Raw genomic sequence first — 471 nt, forward strand, 5'->3', positions numbered from 1 at the left:
GCCAAAAGCGTGTGTGTACACACAGACGCGCGCGCGCGCATACACACATACATGCATACACAACTAAAGGTCATAATAAAGGTGAAATGACATGCCAGACATCGAAATTAGTGCAAACAACGTATCACATTTATAAAAGCATAGTATATGTATGTATATATGTATATATATATATACACACACACGTGTCTGTGTACGTGTATGTGTGCGAGTGTGTGTGCGCGTGTGTGTGTGTGCACACGTATGTGTGTGCACACGTATGTGTGTGCACACGTATGTGTGTGTGTGTGTGTGCACACGTATGTGTGTGTGTGTATGCATGTATGCGTGTATCGGAATGTATGTATTTATATACACACATACGCACACACACGCACACACACACAAATATATTTACATACATACGTATATATATATCTACATAAACACACACACACACATGTATATATAATTATATATATATATATATAT

This window comes from Octopus bimaculoides, chromosome 1, assembly GCF_001194135.2.
Source record: "Octopus bimaculoides isolate UCB-OBI-ISO-001 chromosome 1, ASM119413v2, whole genome shotgun sequence".
In the NCBI taxonomy this organism is placed as follows: domain Eukaryota; kingdom Metazoa; phylum Mollusca; class Cephalopoda; order Octopoda; family Octopodidae; genus Octopus; species Octopus bimaculoides.